Raw genomic sequence first — 18759 nt, 5'->3', positions numbered from 1 at the left:
TTCTTTTAAGTTTATAGTTTGTCTATGGAATTAAGTAAAAATAAATTAGATAAATGACTGAATGATTTCTAGGGTGCCTGGCTGGCTCAGTTGGCTCATTAAGTGCCTGCTTCAGCTCAGGTCATGATCTCAAGATCCTGGAATCCAGGTGAACCCCACTTAGGGCTCCCTGCTAAGCAGGGAGCCTGCTTCTCCCTCTCCCTCTGCCCCTCCCCACTGCTCATGCACACACCTGCTTGCTCTCTCTCTGTCTCAAACAAATAAAAAATCTTAAAAAAAGACTGAATGATTTCTAAAATTCTTTCAACTCAAAATTTCAGAGCTTATACTATCTAGTCTTCAATACAATATTTATAGAAGTTTTGATAACAGAAATTATCCGAAGAGGTATTAATATTTATGTTAAAATTCAGATCGAGTAGAAAGTTAAAACTGGAAATATATGTGTATCTGCAGTTTACTGGCTTATCTGTATACTACCTATTTTTTGTCCTATGTAGAAGCAAACATGTTTAAACAAACTGAGGCCTATATATATATATATATATATGCTAATCATTAGATAACCTACCAACTTGCAGTTTTATCACAGCATAGTTCTTTAGCAACTACTCAATCAGTTCTACATTATTTTAAATTAATGCATCTTCCAAATATTAAAATCCATGCATTGATATTTTATAGTCTCAAGTAGCTCTCCACAAAATACTTATTAATTTATGGTGGAAAAACTTGGCAGACAGCATCTTGAGGAACTGACAAAGGTTATTATCATGAGTAAAGAACAAATCCACATTATGAGCTTTCTGGTCTCATGTTCTGAGAAAACAGTATCATGTCTGTGGTATTCCTACCATAATAAGAACCACCACCTGAGGAAAGTGAGACAAACCTAAATCTGCCAATCTACAAGAACTAGTCTGTACTCTTCAAAAATGTCGTCTTGAGAGATAAAGACAGAAGAACTGTCAGACTGAATGAGATTAAGGAAACATGACAAGCGCAATGTCTAATCCTAGATTGGAAGTTGGATTTATAAAGGACATTAGGAACAACTAGCAAAATATGAGTTAAGTCCATGAATTAGATGGTAGATATTTATCTGTTAATTTGACAAATGGACTGTGGTTACATAGGAAAGTGTATGTTTTTATGAAATATGAACTGACAAATTAAGGATAATGGAGCATTATGCCAACAACTTAACGGTTTTAAGTGTGTGTGTGTGTGCCCGTGTGTGTATGTGTGTTTGTGTGTGTGTTTAAATCAGAGAGAAAGGAGCAAGAATAAGGCAAATACAGAAAAAAGCTAACAAACAAGGAAGCTGGGTACTGAGTAAAGAATGCACAGTGGTTTTTGTACTAATGTAAATTTGAATTTCAAACTGCAAGTTTGAAATTGTTTCAAAACCTAAAAAAAATTTATGCATTGTACTTTGTCATTCGTACAAGGGTTAATCTTAAAATTTATTATATGCTAACATTTCTTAGAATTCATTTAAATGTTTCACTAAGGTTTTATCTCATTTTATTCTCTATTTTCCTTTAACCTTTTGAGTCTGAACAATTAAACTTCCAAAGGCCTTTTAGAAATTGTACTCTCTCCATTTCTCCAACTCCACCCGATATTTCAGGCACAAAAACAATACATAATAGCATAAATACAACTAAAACCTCCTAAATACACAGATGCTTAATACAGGAATAGCATTTTATCATAATATATGATGCTTGCGGTCTTTCCCGCCCCCCCACCTCATAAGAAATCGCATTTCTATTACTAATTTGTTAAGATCTTTTCCTTTTTCTTTTTAGCCACAAACAGGTGCTTAGTTTTATTAAACTGTACTTCTTTTGCATCTATTGATATGGACATGTAATTTTCCTCTTTCATCTGTAAATGTGGTAAATTAACTGACTTTTTAATGTTAAACTTAGAACCTTGCAATGTAAAAGTTAAACGTTTCCAAGAACTGGGATAAATCTTTCCTGCAAATTTTAAAAAGATAATCACTACTGGACTTAATTTGCTAATATTTTATTTATAATTTTTTTCCTTACCTATGTTAATAAGTGAAACTGGCTTATAAGCACCTTTTCTCATGCTGTCTTGGTCTCATTCTTGAAGTCATGGCTTTGCTGGCCTGACAAAATGGGTTGGGTATTGTTACCTCCTTACCTCCTCTACAATCATTTAATAAGACTGAAATTATCTGTTCTTTGAATGTTTGCTGGAGTTCTATCAACAAGATTACCTTTTCTTTTTTAGGTTGGAAGAGGTTAAGTGTTTCACTACTAATATAATTTACTTTAAGATCTCTTCATGTTTTTCATTTCTTCTTGAGTTAAATGGGTAAATCTTTTTTTCCTCTAGAAAACTGTTCATTTCAGCTAAGTTTTCAAATCTATTGGCAAAAAATTGTTTACATTCAAACTGTGGTAGATTGTTTACAAAAATGGCTATAATTCCCCTTCCCATACCCATGCCTCTGGACAGTTTGGTCCTATACTAATTCTAGGTGTGGCTGTGTGGCTGGGTTTGGCAATGGGACATTAATCAAATGGGCTTGAAAAGTGCTTACACATCTAAGAATGTCCTCTCTTGCTGCTCTTAAAATTCTAAAACCACCACGTGAACAACACTGTGCTAGCCAGCTGGAGGATGAGGCTACATAGAAGACAACCAAGGTCTCAACCAAAAGCCAGAAACTTGTGTGAGACCATCCTTAGATCATCTAGTCACCAGCTAACCCACCAACTGACCAGAGATGAATGAAGGAGCCCAGCAGAAATCAGCTGAATTGGCCCAGACCGGTAGAACCACTCTGCCAACCCACAGAATTATTAGCTGACTAAAATGGCAACTATTTTAACCTACTTGGTTTTGGAGTAGTTTATTATGCAGCAAAAACTAAGTGATGTACTAATCTTTTAAAACTTGTGCTATAGACACATTAATATGCCTTTTAAATACTATTATTCTTTGTTCTGTATCTCTACTTGCTATAAATTTCTCTTGTGAAGTACATTTTTAACTGTATTCCACAGGTTCTGACATGTAATATTTTTCCTATTGTTCATTTCTAAGTAATCTTTTTTTTTAAAAATTTATTTATTTTTTTTCAGCATAACAGTATTCATTGTTTTTGCACAACACCCAGTGCTCCATGCAATACATGCCCTCCCTATTACCTGGTTCCCCCAACCTTTCTAAGTAATCCTAATGGCAACTAGGATTTCTGTGATGCTCAACGTATTCAGAAGTTCGTTCTTTCTTTCTTTCTTTTTTTTTTTCACAATTATGAGATTTTTATTCCTGGACTTCTAATTTAATTGTATGGTGATCAGAAATAGTCTCAAATTAACTGGTATTTGCTTTACATCAGAATTTCCTGAACCTTCTCAGTCCACAGTATAGGCCAAAAGAAATACCTAAGTTTTCTTATTCAAGTAGTCAGGTCCAAACAACCTAATAGTCATTGGCAGGGGGTTGTGGGGCTGTGAAGGATGGGGGGCTATGGGTATATAAATTGAAAGAAAAAATAAATCTCACTTCACTCTTAAACAAAATATGTGATTAAAAGGAATGCAGTGAGATCTAATATTTAAATTGTGAACTACCTCAATACCTAATAGTTCTGTGGTATCAGAAAGACGTCAAATGTTGCTATGTGTCTCTTAAAAATTTAGACTATCCCAAATGTCTCTCTGATTTCATCACGGAGCCCCATGGTACCTCAGCACACAGTTTGGAAATTATAGCTTTATACTATCACAAAACTATTTTTCATGGGGTTTTATATGTGTTTTTAAACAATAGTTACAAATTAAGTTATTTAACTTTTCTTTCCCCTATTAATTGGTGTGTTTGTTAACGACAAGAAAGTTTCCCAAATGATTATGTCTTTGACAAATTCTGCCTTCTAATTTTGTCAATTTTTGCTTTATATGTATTTGGACATATGTTATTAAGCATATACAAGTTTAAAGTTATTGTAGCTTCACAGTAAAATGTTTCTTTTATCAAAAATTAAGTGATAACTCCCAAATTTCAATTGATAGCATCCTAAAATAAGCCAAAAATATCTTAGGGCAGAAAATCATACTTTATTCTTTTTTTTTTTTTTTTAAGATTTTATTTATTTGTCAGAGAGAAAAAGCACATGAGCGAGCACAAGCTGGGGGTGGGAGGTTGGGCACAGGAAGAAGCAGTCTCCCTGCTAAGCAAAGAACCCAATGCAGGACTCAATCCCAGAACCCTGAGATCATGACCTGATCATAACTGACTGAGCCACCCAGATGTCCCATCAAACTTTATGCTTCACAAAACAAAAACTATGTATGAGCTAAGGAAAGATAATCTCTGGGCAGGTTTCTGGTGATCTAATTAATCATTAAAGGAAGCTTCATCAAAACCAGTAACTTAAACTGTCCCTTTACTTAAAAACCTAGAGCTTTTTACTCTCCTGGACACTGTACTTCAAAAAATTCAGCATCTATAAAAGGTATCTCTTTCTTTTGTCAAGTGGGAGGAGAGCGCAGAAGATATGGAAACTAACCTAGTTTCAACACCTACTTTATCTACACACACACACACACATTAGATCCATTTCTTAAAGTTCCTTTAAAAATCTGTTATTAATCTTTTACCCAACTATGTATTTAATTTCTTTTTTGACTTTCTGTTTTCTATTAGGGTTGAACCACACAGAATTAACACCTTGCAGGTTAAGAAGGTTAACTATGGGTAATTTCTAAGACTCAACCTAATATTTTTTGAGTTAACAAATTCTGCATATTGACCTCTATATAAAGTTCTTTTTCATTCCCCAATTTCTCTTTACTTTAAAAAAGTGGCTGAATATTCTATATCTAAATTTGTGGAATAAATCAGCAATTATTTCTTAAACACATTATGAAAAAAAAATAGATATTTATCAGCCGCATTTTGAATGTGACATAATTAAATAAGTTTTTATTAAGCAATAATACTCATTGTGTTGTCTTATCTAGTTTTAGTTCCTGTAAAATTAAAATCTCTTATTTCACAGATGAGTATGGGGATACAGAGAACCAGCCTAAATTAAACTGTATATCTAGAAAATATCAGTTAAGGGGCACCTGGGTGACTCAGTGGGTTAATTAAGCCTCTGCCTTCGGCTCAGGTCATGATCTCAGGGTCCTGGGATCAAGCCCTGCATCCGGCTCTCTGCTCAGCGGGGAGCCTGCTTCCCCACCTTTCTCTGACTCTCTCTGCCTACTTGTGATCTCTCTCTCTGTGTCAAATAAATAAATTCTTAAAATTTTTTTTAAAAAAACCAAAACACTACTGATTCACCAATCATGTAAAAATCTGACAACATAACAGAAATTATTTTTCCTGAAGAATCATTTAACAAATCTTATTAAATAGCCGCTTTCTTTTGGATTCTTCTTTACTAATTTAAGGTGTTTTTTTTTTTAACTAATTTAAGGTTTTATACATGATCATTTCAATAGACACAGAAAAAGCATTTGACAAAATACAACATCCATTTGTGATTAAAAACCCTGAACAAAGTAGGTTTAGAGGGAACATACCTCAACATAATAAAGTCCATATATGAAAAACACACAGCTAACATCATCCTTAATGGAAAAAGCTGGGAGGTTTTTCCCCAAGTAAGGAACAAGACAAGGATGTCCACTCTTTTTTTTTTTTTTTAATATTTTATTTATTTGACAGAGAGAAATCACAACTAGGCAGAGAGGCAGGCAGAGAGGCAGGCAGAGAGAGAGGAGGAAGCAGGCTCCCCGTGAAGCAGAGAGCCCGATGCGGGGCTCGATCCCAGAACCCTGGGATCATGACCTGAGCTGAAGGCAGAGGCTTTAACCCACTGAGCCATCCAGGTGCCCCGGGATGTCCACTCTTAACACTTATATTCAACATAGTGCTGCAAGTCCCAGCCTCAGCAATCAGACAACAAAAAGAAACAAAAGGTAGTGCACCTGGGTGGCTCAGTACAATTAAGCATCTGGACTCTTGATTTTGGCTCAGGTCATGATCTCAGGATTGTGAGATTAAACCCAGCTTCAGGTGTGGAGTATGTTTAATATTCTTTCCCTCTTCCCTTACTCCTCCCCACTCCCTCTCTTTAAAAAGGGCATCCAAATTGCTGGGGCACCTGGGTGGCTTAGTGGGTTAAGGCCTCTGCCTTCGGCTCAGGTCATGGTCCCAGTGTCCTGGGATCGAGCCCTGCATCCGGCTCTCTGCTCAGCAGGGAGCCTGCTTCCTCCTCTCTCTCTCTCTCTCTGCCTGCCTCTCTGCCTATTTGTGATCTGTCAAATAAATAAAATCTTTAAAAAAAAAAAAGGGCATCCAAATTGGTAAGGAATTAAAACTTTCACTCTTTACAGATGACATGATACCCTACACAGAAAACCTAACTCTACCAAAAAAACTGCTAGAACTGATAAACTCAGTAAAGTTACAGAATACAAAATCAGTATACAGAAATTTGTTACATCTCTACATATCAATAATGAAGCAGCAGAAAGACAAACTAAGAAAATAATATCATTTACAACTACACCCCAAATAAAAAGATACCCAGGAATAAATCAAATTATTGAGGTAAAGAACTGTACTCTGAAAACTATAAAACACTGATGAAAGAAACTGAAAATGACACAAAGAAATGCAAACACATTCCATGCTCAAGGATTAGAAGAACAACTGCTGTGGAAATGTCTATACTACCCAAAGCAATCTACACATTTAATGCAATCCCTTTCAAAATATCAATAGCATTTTTCACACAACTAGAACAAACAATTCTAAAACTGAGTAGTCAAAATGACCTTGAAAAAGCAAAGCAAAGCTGGAGGCATCAATATTCTAGACTTCGAACTATATTATAAAGCTGCAGTAATTAAAACACTATGGTATGGGGACACCTGGGTGGCTCAGTGGGTTAAGCCTCCGCCTTCAGCTCAGGTCATGGTCCTGGTGTCCTGGGATCGAGCCCCGCATCGGGCTCTCTGCATAGCGGGGAGCCTGCTTCCTCCTTTTTCTCTGCCTGCCTCTCTGCCTACTTCTGATCTCTGTCTGTCATATAAATAAAATCTTAAAAAAAAAAACAAAACACTATGGTATGGGCACAGAAATAGACACACAGATCAATGGAACAGAATAGAAAACCCAGAAGTAAACTCACAACTAAATGGTCAATTAATCTTTGACAAAGCAGAAAAGAATATCCAGTGGGAAAAGGACAGTTTCTTCAACAAATGGCCCTTTGGAAAACTGGAAAGCAACATGCAAAAGAAAGAAACTGGATCACTTTCTTACACCATACATAAAAATAAATTCAAAATGGGTTAGCAACTTAAATGTGAGACCTGAAACCATAAAAATCCTAGAAAAGAGCACAGGCAGTAAGCTCTGACATTGGCTATAGCAACCTTTTCCTAGACATGTTTCCTGAGGCAAGGGAAACAAAAGCAAAAATAAATAAACTATTGGTACTACACCAAAATAAAAAGCTTTTGCACAGTGAAGAAAATGATCATCAAGACTAAAAGGCAATCCATGCAATGGCAGAAGATATTTGCATATGGCATATCTGATAAAGGGTATCTGAAGAAAATAATCTAACTAAAAAACGGCAGAAAACATGAACAGACATTCCTCTAAAGGAAGACATACAGATGGACAACAGACACATGAAATGATGCCTATCATCACTGATCACCAGGGAAATGCAAATCAAAACTACAATGACATATTGCCTCACACCCATCAGAATGGCTAAAATCAAAAACACAAGAAACAAGTATTGGTGAGGATGTGAAAAAAAAAAAAAAAAAAAAAAAAAAAGGAACCCTCTTACTCTGTTGGTGGGAATGCAAACTAATGCACCCATTCTGGAAAACAGTATGGAGGTTCCTCAAAAAGTTAAAAATAGGGCGCCGGGGTGGCTCAGTGGGTTAAGCCTCTGCCTTCGGCTTAGGTCATGATCTCGGGGTCCTGGGATAGAGTCCCACATTGGGCTCTCTGCTTGGCAGGGAGCCTGCTTCCTCCTCTCTCTCTCTGCCTGCCTCTCTGCCTAGTTGTGATCTCTCTCTCTCTCTCTCTGTCAAATAAATAAATAAATAATCTTAAAAAAAAAAAAAAAGTTAAAAATAGGGCTACCCTATGATCTAGCAATCATACTACCGGGTATTTACTCAAAGAATACAAAAACACTAATTCAAAGGGATTACCTGTACCATTATTTACAATAGCCAAGATACGGAAGCAGCCCAAGTGTCCATGAACTGATAAACAGATAAAGAAGATGTGGCTCAGTAGAGTTAAGTGTCTGACCCTTGATTTCAAGTTGGGTCATGATATCAGGGTCATAAAATCAAGCCTCATGTCGGGCTCCACATTCAGTGCAGAGTTTGCTTGGGATTCTTTCTCTCCCTCTGCCCCTTTCCCCACTCAGATACTCTATTGCTTTCTCGTTCTCAAAATAAATAAATAAAATCTTTTAAAAAGAGAACCTGGGCTAGGGATTTTTGCATTATTTCTTATAACTGCACTCACATTTATAATGGTCTCAATCAAAATTTCAATTAGTAAAACCTTGATCAATCAAAACTTCAATTAATGAAACCCTTAATTAGTTTTTTCTTAAGTTTTTATTTTAATTCCAGGTACTTAATATATAGCATTATATTACTTTCAGGTGTGCAATAAAGTGATTCAATACTTCCATAAAACACCCACTCATCACAATAGGTGCACTCCTTAATCTCCATCACCTATTTAACCCAATCCCCCAAAGTCTCCCCTCTTGGTAACCATCAGTTTATTCTCTATAATTAATAAGAGTCTGTTTCTTGATTTCTCTCTCTCTTTTTTCCCTTTGCACACTTGTTTTGTTACTTAAATTGTATATATGAGTGAAATCATATGGTATTTGTCTTTCCCTTATTTTGCTTATTAGCCTAATATTCCCTACCTCCATTCATGTCATTGCAAATGGGAAGACTTCAATCTTTCCTTTTTTTTTAAGATTTTATTTATGCATTTGACAGAGATCTCAAGTAGGCAGAGGTGGCGGGGGAAGCAGGCTCCCTGTTGAGCAGAGAACCCGATGTGGGGCTTGATTCCAGGACCCTGGGATCATGGCCTGAGCCAAAAGCAGAGGCTTTAACCTACCGAGCCACCCAGGTGCCCCAGATTTCAATCTTTCTTTATTTTAAAGATTTTATTTATTTATTTAACAGACAGAGATCACTAGTAGGCAGAGGCAGACAGAGAGAGGAAGGGAAGCAGGCTCCCCGCCGAGAAGAGAGCCCTATGCGGGGCTTGATCGGAGGACGCTGGGATCATAACTTGAGCCGAAGTCAGAGGCTTTAACCCACTGAGCCACCCAGGCGCCCTGATTTCAATCTTCTTTATGGCTGAATAATATTCCACTGTATATATAAACCACATCTTTTTTTTTTTTTAAAGAAAAGATTTTATTTATTTAAGACAGAGACAGAGACAGCGCGCACACAAGCGCGCACGCATGCAAGTACACATGAGCTTAATCAGGGGAAGGGGCAGAATCAGACTGCCTGCTGATCAGGGAGCCTGATTCAGGGTTCAATCCCAGGATGCTGGGATCATGACCTGACCTTAAGGCTGATGTTTAATGAACTGAGCCACCCTGGTACCCCTAGTCCAGATTCTCTTAATTAACATTTTGCCAAATGGTAGTATAATATCACAAAGAAGACACTGACATTGACATAACCCACTGATCTTATTCAGATTTCCTGTCTTATTTACATTCACTGTATGAAATTTATGTATATTAATTCTATACAATTTTATCACAAGCACAGGTTCATGTATCCACCATTATACTCAAAATACAGAACAGTTCCAAAAACCGAAGATGCCCTTCTGTTGTCCCTTTTAAAGCAAACAACCTCTCTGTTGTCTCCTCCCTGTCCCTGAATCTAACCCTTGCAATCACTAATCAGTCCTTCATTTCTAAAATTTTATCATTTCAAAAATGTTACATAAATGGAATCACACAGTATATAATCTTTTTGTGATAGGCTTTCCCTGACCAGCATAATTCCCAAGAAATTCACATTAAGCTGCTGCTTCTATCAATAGTTGGTTCCTTTTTAGGGGCGCCTGAGTGGCTCAGTGGGTTAAAGCCTCTGCCTTTGGCTCCGGTTCATGATCCCAGGGTCCTGGGATTGAGCCCCGCATTGGGCTCTCTGCTCAGCAGGGAGCCTGCTTCCTCCTCTCTTTCTCTCTGCCTCTCTGCCTACTTGTAATCTCTGTCAAATAAAAAAATAAAATCTTTAAAAAAATATATAGTTGGTTCCTTTTAATTGCTGAGTGGTATTTCATGGCAAAGACCTACTAAAGTTTAACCAATTACCTTTTAAAGACATCTGGATTGTTTCTAGGTTTTAGCTAATCCAAAAGAAAGTTGTTACAAACATTCAAGTACAGATTTTGTATGAACATCAGTTCTCATATCTCTGAGATAAATGAGTAGGAGTTTAACTGGTAGGCTGTTTATTAGCAACATGTCTTCCAGAGTGACTGTACCATTCCACATTCCCATCAGCAACAGATGAGTGATCCAATTTCTCTACATCCTCACTATCATTTCATGTTACTATTTTTATTTCAGCCATTCTAACAGATGCATAGTTGGTTTTAATCCATATTTCTCTGATGGCTAATAATATATTAATAATCATAATCACAATAAGTGCTATACTTCATTCAATGAAACGTCTCTTCTCATCCTTGCCCATTTTAAAAATTAGGGTTTTTTGTTTGTTTTTACTGCTAACCTTTAAGAGTTCATTATAGATACTAGCCCTATATTGGATGTGTGGTTTTCTTCTTTATCTCCAGCTTGTATTTTCATCCTTTTATATGAGCTTTCATAGAATAAAAATTTTTTATTTATTAAGGTCCAACTTTCTTTTTATGGATTATGCTTTTGTGGTCAACTGTATGAACATTTGCCTGGCTCTGGATCCTGAAAATTTTCCTCCATATTTTCCCTAAATGTTTAAAAATAGTTTTATCTTTTACATTTAAGTGTAGGATCCATTTTATGTATTTGTACAGGTGTGAGAATGAGGTTGAGGTTATTTATTTTTGCCTATGAATTTCCATTTGCTCTAGTATCATTTGCTAAAGAAGTTATTCTTCTGCCACTGAATTAGTTTTGCCAAAAGAAACTTGGGTGTATCTGTGTGGGTTTATTTCTGGGTTCTATCTTTTGTTACACTGAGAAATGTGTCCATCCTTTAGCCAATATCATGTAGTATTCATTGCTGTAGCTATCCCATAAGCCTTAATATTGGCTGGAGCAATTGCTCCTGTTTTTATTCTCTGTCAAGACTGTTTTAGGTCTTCTAGAGCCTGTGCCTTTCCATAAACATTTTAAAAATACGCTCGTCTGGGGGCACATGGGTATATCAGATAGTTAAGTGTCCGACTCTTGATTTGGGCTCAGATCATGAGGTTGAGCTGTGCTAGTATCCTGGTGAGAATTTCTGTATCCAAGTTCATCAGGGATATTGGTCTATAATCCTTTTTGGTGGGGTCTTTGTCTGGTTTTGGGAACAAGGTAATGTTGGCCTCATAAAAAGAGTTTAGAAGTTTTCCTTCCCTTCCCATGTTTTAAAAACAGCTTCAGAAGAGTAGGTATTAGTTCTTTTTTAAAGGTTCAGTAGAATTCCCCTGGGAAGCCATTTAGCCCCGGGCTTTTGCTTGCTGGGATATTTTTGATTAGTGCTTCAATTTCCTTGCTTGTTATGGGTCTGTTCAGGTTTTTTATTTCCTCCTGTTTCAGTTTTGGTAGTTTATACACCTCCAGGAATGCTTCCATTTCTTCCAGATTGCCTAATTTAGTGGCTTTGCTCATAATATTTTCCTATAACTATTTCTTCAGTGTTGGTTGTGATCTCTCCTCTTTTATCCATCATTTTATTTATTTGGGTCCTTTCTCTTTTCTTTTTGATAAATCTGGCCAGGGGTTTATCGATCTTACTAATTCTTTCAAAGAATCAGCTCCTACACTCATTGATCTGTTCTACTGTTTTTTTAGTTTCTGTTTAATTGATTTCTGCTGTAATCTTTACTAGTTCTCTTCTGCTGGGTTCAGGCTTTATTTGCTGTTCCTTCTCCAGCTCCTTTAGTTGTAAGGTGAGATTGCGTACTTGAGAACTTTGTTGTTTCTTGAGAAAGGCTTATATTGCTATATACTTCCCTCTTAGGACTCCATTTTTCTGCATCCCAAAGGTTTTGAACAGTTGTGTTTTCATTTGTTTCCATGAATTTTTTAAATTGTTCTGTAATTTCCTGGTTGACCCATTCATTCCTTAGTAGGATGCTCTTTAGACTCCATGTATCCACATATTTGAGTTCTTTCCAAATTTCCTCTTGTGACTGAATTACAGTTTCAAAGCATCATGGTCCTAAAATATGTACAGAATGATCTCAATCTTTTGATACCAGCTGAGACCTGATTTGTGACCTAGTATGTGATCTGTTCTCGAGAATGTTCCATGTGCACTGAAGAAGAATGTGTATTCTGTTGCTTTGGGATGGAATACTCCAAATATATCTGTGAAGTCCATTTGGCCCAGTGTGACATTCAAAGCCCTATTTCCTTGTTGGTCTTCTGCTTAGATGATCTGTCCATTGCTGTGAGTGGTGTGCTAAACTTCCCTACTATTACTGTATTATTGTCAATGTGTTTCTTTGATTTTTATTATTCACTGGCTTACATAATTGGCTGTTCCTATGTTAGGGACATAAATATTTATAATTGTTAGTTCTTGTTGGACAGACCCTTTATGATATAGTATGCTTCTTCATCTCTTATTATAGTCTGGTTTAAAATCTAACTTTAAAATCGGGGGCACCTGGGTGGCTCAGTGGGTTAAAGCCTCTGCCTTCAGCTCAGGTCATGATCCCAGGGTCCTGGGATCGAGCCCCGCATCAGGCTTCCTGCTCAGTGGGGAGCCTGCTTCCTTCTCTCTCTCTGCCTGCCTCTCTGCCTACTTGTGATCTCTGTCAAGTAAATAAATAAAATCTTAAAAAAAAAATAAATAAAATCTAACCTGTCGGATATGAAGATTGCCAGTGCCAGTTTTCCTTTGATATCTATTAGCATGATAAATGTTTTCCATCCCCTCACTTTATATCTGGATTTGGGTCTAAAATGAGTCTCTTGTAGATAGCATATTGATGGGTCTTGCTTTTTCATCCAATCTAAATCCCGTGTCTTTTGAGTGGGCCATTTAGCCCATTTACAGAGTTAACTACTGAAAGATAAGAATTTAGTGCCATTGTATTACCTGTAAAGTGACTGTTTCTGTAGATTGTCTCTGTTCCCTTCTGGTCTATGTTACTTTTGGGCTCTTTCTTTCTTTAAAGAACCCCCTTTAATATTTCCTGTAGGGCTGGTTTGGTGATCACAAATTCCTTTAGTTTGTTTGTCCTGGAAGATTTTTATCACTCCTTCTATTTTGAATGACACACTAGCTGGATAATGTATTCTTGGCTGCATATTTTTTTCATTTGGCACCCTGAATATATAATGCCAGTTCTTTCTGCCTGCCAGGTCTCTGTGGATAGGTCTACTGCCAATCTCATGTTTCTATCCTTGTAGGTTACAGACCTCTTGTCCTGAGCTACTTTCATGATTTTCTCCTTGTTTCTGAAATTTGCAAGTTTCACTATTATATGTCAGGGTGTTGACCTATTTTTATTGATTTTGAGGGGGGTTCTCTGTGGCTTCTGGACTTAGATGCCTGTTTCCTGCCCCATATTAGGGAAGTTCTTCACTATAATTTGCTCCAATATACCTTCTGCCCCCCTCTTCTTCTGGGATCCCAATTATTCTAATAGTGTTCCCCTTGATGGTATCACTTATCTCTCAAATTCCCACCCTCCCCCCGTGATTCAGTAATTGTTTATCTTTTTATCACCTTCTTTATTCTCCATCATTTTGTCTTCTGTATCAATAATTCTCTCTTCTGCTTCATTTATCCTAGCAGTTAGGCCTCCATTTTGGTTGCATTTCATTAACAGCCTTTCTGATTTCAACTTGGTTAGATTTTAGTTTTTATTTCTCCAGAAAGGGATTCTCTAGTGTTTTCCATGTTTTTTCAAGCCCAGCTAGTATCTTTGTAATTGTTATTCTGAACTCTAGTTCTGACATCTTACTTATGTCCATACTGATTAGGTCTCTGGCAGTCAGTACTGCCTCTTTTTCTCTTTTTTGATGTGAATTTTTCCATCTTGTCATTCTGTCCAGAGAAGAATAAATGACGAGAGAAAAAAAAATACTAAAATGGCAAAAATGACCCCAGAAAAAGAATATGTACTTAGAAAACTATAGAACACTCATGAAAGAAATTGAGAAAGACACAATGAAATGGAAAAACACTCTATGCCCACAGATTGGAAGAATAAATATTGTTAAAATGTCTATGCTACCTAGAGCAATCTACACATTCAAGCAATCCCTATCAAAATACCACCAACTTTTTTCTCAGAGCTGGAACAAATAATCGTAAAATTTGTATGGAACCAGAAAAGGCCCCAAATAGTCAAAGGAATGTTGAAAAAGAAAACCAAAACTGTGGTGTCATAATTCTGGAATTCAACCTCCATTACAAAGCTGTAATCACCAAAACAGTATGGTACTGACACAAAACAGACATAGAGATAAATGGAACAGAACAGAGAACCCCAAAATGGACTTCATCCCTATAGTCAAATAAACTTCGACAAAGCAGTTAAGAATATCCAATGGAAAAAGGACAGTCTCTTCAATAAATGGTGCTGGGAAAATTGGACAGCCACATGCAGAAGAATGAAACTGAACCATTTCTTCACACCATACACAAACATGATCTCAAAATGGATGGAAGACCTAAATGTGAGACAGGAATCCATCAAAATCCTAGAGGTAAACACAGGCAGCAACCTCTATGACCTTGGCTATAGCAACTTCTTGCTATACAGGTCTCCAAAGACAAGGGAAAAAAGGCAAAAATTCACTACTGGGACTTTTCAAGATAAAATGCTTTTGCACAGCAAAGGAAACAGCCAACAAAACCAAAAGACAACTGACAGAATGGGAGAAGATATTTGCAAATGACATATCGATAAAGGGCTAGTATCCAAAATCTATAAAGAATTTATCAAACTCAACACTCAAAGAACAAGTAATCCAATCAAGAAATGGGATGAAGACATGAGCAAACATTTCTCCAAAGAAGACATACAAATGACCAACAGACACATGAAAAAACGTTCCACATCACTTGGCATCAGGGAAATACAAATCAAAACCATAGTGAGATACCACCTCACACCAGTCAGAATGGCTAAAATTAACAGCTCAGGAAACAAAAGATGTTGGCAAGGATGTGGAGAAAGGGGAACTCTCTTACACTGTTGGTGGGAATGCAAGCTGTTACAGCCACTCCAGAAAACAGTATGGAGGTTCCTCAAAAAGTTGAAAATAGAGCTACCCTACACCCCAGGAACTGCACTCCTGGGTATTTACCCCAAAGATACAAATGTAGTGATCTGAAGTGACACATGCACCCGAATGTTTATAGCAGCAATGTCCACAGTAGTGAAACTATGGAAAAGGCCCAGATATCCATCAACAGGTGAATGGACAAGATGTGGTGCATACACACACACACACACACACACACACATATATACAATGGAATATTACTCAGCCATCAAAAAGAAAAAAGAAATCTTGCCATTTGAAACATGGATGGAATTAGGGTATAATGCTAAGTGAATTAAGTCAATTGGAGAAAGACAATCATATGATCTCACTCATATGTGGAATTTACGAAACAAAACAGAGAGGGACACCTGGGTGGCTCAGTCAGTTAAGCCACTACCTTCAGCTCAGGTCATGATCCCAGGGTCCTGGGATCAAGTTCCCCAACAGGCTCCTTGCTCGGCAGGGAGCCTGCTTCTCACTCTGCCTGCTTGTGCGCTCTTTCTCTCTTTCTGACAAATAAATAAATTAATAAAATCTTTTTTAAAAAAGCAGGATGTATGATATCCTTGAATTTAAAAAAAAAAAGAAACAAACAAACAAACAAACAAAACAGAGGATCATAGGGGAAGAGAGGGAAAAAAATAAAACAAGATGAAACCAGAGAGGGTGATAAACCACAAGAGACTCTTAACCATAAGAAAGAAACTGAGAGTTGCTGTAGGGTAAGGAAGTGGGGAGATGGGGTAACTGGATGATAGACATTAAGGAGGGCATGTGATGTAATGAGCACTGGGTGTTATGTAAGACTGATGAATCACAGACCTGCACCTCTGAAACCAATAATACGTTATATGTTAATTAACTGAATTTAAAGAAATTAAAATCAATAAATAAATCTTAAAAAAATAGTATTGTATTCATAATTTTGATTTCTGCATGTTCACTGTTAACATATATAAGCCATTGACTTTTATATGTTACTCCTGTATTCTGTGACCTTGCTGAACTCACTTATTAATTCAAGGAGATTTCCTGTAGTAGATTCCTCAGATTTTTTTATATAGACAATCATGTCATCTAGAAACAGGGGCAGTTTTATTTTTTCCTTTTTAAACTAATGCATTTTATTTACTTTTCTTGACTTATGGCATTGGCTAGAATTGCCAGAACTCTACTAAGTAAGAACAATAAGGGTAGACATCCTTGTCTTGTTCTTAGATCTTAGGGAGAAAGCATTCAGTTTTCGCCATTAAGTATGATGTTAGCTGTAGGTTTTTTTGCAGATGTTCTTTATCAAGTTGAGCAAGTTCTATCTGTAATTTATTGAGAGTTTTATCAGGAATGAATGCTGGATTTTGTTTCCATATTAATCGATACAATCATATGAACTTTATTATCTTGTTGACATAAGACAATTCAGGCTATTTTTAAAAAGATATTTTACTAGGGGCGCCTGGGCAGCTCAGTCATTAAGCGTCTGCCTTCAGCTTAGGTCATGGTCCCAGGGTCCTGGGATTGAACCCCGTGTCAGGCTCCTTGCTCAGCAGAGCAAGATCCTTGCTTCTCCCTCCCCCACTCCTCCTGCTTATGTTCCCTCTCTCACTGTGTCTCTGTCAAACAAATAAATAAAATCTTAAAAAAAAAATTTTATTAAAAGTACAACCAATTAAAACAATTATACTGTATCTGATTAGTCAAGTGGGGCATTTTTGTGGTGTTTTTCGTTATGTAAGAACTTAAGTCCTATCCCCAGATCTAATGACAATAAAATCCTAATGGAATATCTCACTGATCAATCACCAAGAGAAGATTATATAAAGTTTAATATAATGTGCTAAAGTTAAGAATGCCAGTGATAAGTTTTGGACTGATTTTCAACTCATGAGGTATTATTCACTCAACAAACATTTACTTTGAGAGGCATTATAGGATAATGATTAAGAGCTCAGCTATCATTTATCAGCTGTATGATTTTAGAAAAAAGTTATAACTCTTATGTAAATCTGTTTACAATATGATAAAAACAGAAGTACAGACTTCTGTGTAAGTGCTAATGCATTAGTACCCACTTAAATAGGAAAGTAAGATATCAAGGAGGTAAAAGGCAAAAAAGTTAAAAAAAAAAGAATGTGAGGCTAGTAAAAAGAGTATATATTAATAATTAGATCTCACTCTCAATTTGACAGAGCACTATCAGTCTTATTCAAAGTATGATCTATGGACTGGCTAAAATTTCTCCATTTGTTACAAGTCTGCTACAAGATATGGGGCTTGTGCCAGAAATCAACTACGAACTAAACACATTGTTTAGTTCCATTATTTATGTACTTAGGCAGAAGGATTTTTTGGTAAAGGAAACAGCTCCTTGTTTAATATTTTGACACAAGCTCCCTAATTTGTCACAGATTAGTACTTTCAAATAGTACTGCTTTGTATCTATAGTATTTGTATTAAAAATTCAATAAATGATTTTTTAGAAGTTCAATAAATGATTTAAATATATAGAAAAAGTTAAGATATCATAATCTAGGAGCTTATTACACAGATGTGTTCACTTTGTGAAAATTCATCAAGCTGCACACTTAGATGTGTTGATCTTTTTCTATGTATGTTCTATGCTAATATAAAGTTAAAAAGCCAAAAAAAAAAAAAAGAAGCTAGGTCTGAAGTGTTAAGATTGACAAGGAGCTCACCTCACTCTCTTTATTAAACTAAGGCTTAGTTTACTTCTCTGGTCCAAATGAAACAAGGATCTGAAAAAACTTGAAAATATGATTGTCAAATCACCGTTGTTAATCTGTAAGTATCTCTGAAGAATTTAAGTTGCAAGAACACTGGAATTAGCAAGCAGTCTTTCTACTAAAGACTGGGGGGGGGTAGGGCGCATAGGGAGTTAGGAAAATGAATTTCAGGAACTATATACGATACCAATGAGCTTAATACTGATGCTGAGTAAAAATTCATGACCTAAAGTGGGTATTTAATAAATACTATTTAAATAAATGCACAGGTCTATTTATAGTTTTAGTAACTGGGAGTGTGTTACTCTCAGAATCGAGACCTTTCTTTTCTCCAAAACTGAAAAGTTTCAAGATGGTAATTTAATATAGAAATTTCAGGAGTGAATTAAGATCAAGAAAAGAAGCTAATCTAAGATGAACACAAAGATTTACAAATAAATTTTAAAATCTATTTTTTTAATGTACATGTAATAC

At 36.3% G+C, this 18759-nt stretch overlaps 1 protein-coding gene across 1 annotated transcript in view; it reads right to left on the bottom strand.

Moving 5' to 3' along the window:
• Positions 1–18759, bottom strand: part of KPNA3 (karyopherin subunit alpha 3) — a 103524-nt gene that overhangs the window by 35775 nt on the left and 48990 nt on the right. The gene's annotated exons all lie outside the window — the stretch shown is intronic.

The sequence above is a fragment of the Meles meles genome, chromosome 14 (genome assembly GCF_922984935.1).
Source record: "Meles meles chromosome 14, mMelMel3.1 paternal haplotype, whole genome shotgun sequence".
In the NCBI taxonomy this organism is placed as follows: domain Eukaryota; kingdom Metazoa; phylum Chordata; class Mammalia; order Carnivora; family Mustelidae; genus Meles; species Meles meles.
This window is presented reverse-complemented; position numbering and strand designations above follow the sequence as displayed.